This window comes from Penaeus monodon, chromosome 19, assembly GCF_015228065.2.
Source record: "Penaeus monodon isolate SGIC_2016 chromosome 19, NSTDA_Pmon_1, whole genome shotgun sequence".
In the NCBI taxonomy this organism is placed as follows: domain Eukaryota; kingdom Metazoa; phylum Arthropoda; class Malacostraca; order Decapoda; family Penaeidae; genus Penaeus; species Penaeus monodon.
Window position 1 is genome coordinate 6,478,128 of NC_051404.1, and position 244 is coordinate 6,478,371.

At 35.7% G+C, this 244-nt stretch overlaps 1 protein-coding gene across 1 annotated transcript in view; it reads left to right on the top strand.

The window, feature by feature from the left end:
* Positions 1–244, top strand: part of LOC119585321 (organic cation transporter protein-like) — a 46,543-nt gene that overhangs the window by 16,494 nt on the left and 29,805 nt on the right. The gene's annotated exons all lie outside the window — the stretch shown is intronic.

Genomic DNA, 244 nt, shown 5'->3' on the forward strand with positions numbered 1-244 from the left:
AATGGACAGACAGATATCTGAGGAAAACTGCTGTGCAACTGACTTTACATCGACTGACTTTACATACATTTAAAAGGGTCTTCACTTGCTGTGTGACGAAAAACTGATACACACCAAGAACGATGATGTAAAAGTATGATTAATGTGTAGAAAAAGAAGCCTAATGCCAAATACATAGAATGTATGACTATATATTATGTTTTTAAAATGCTGTGCCGGCAAAAACTTTACCAGGAGCATGACA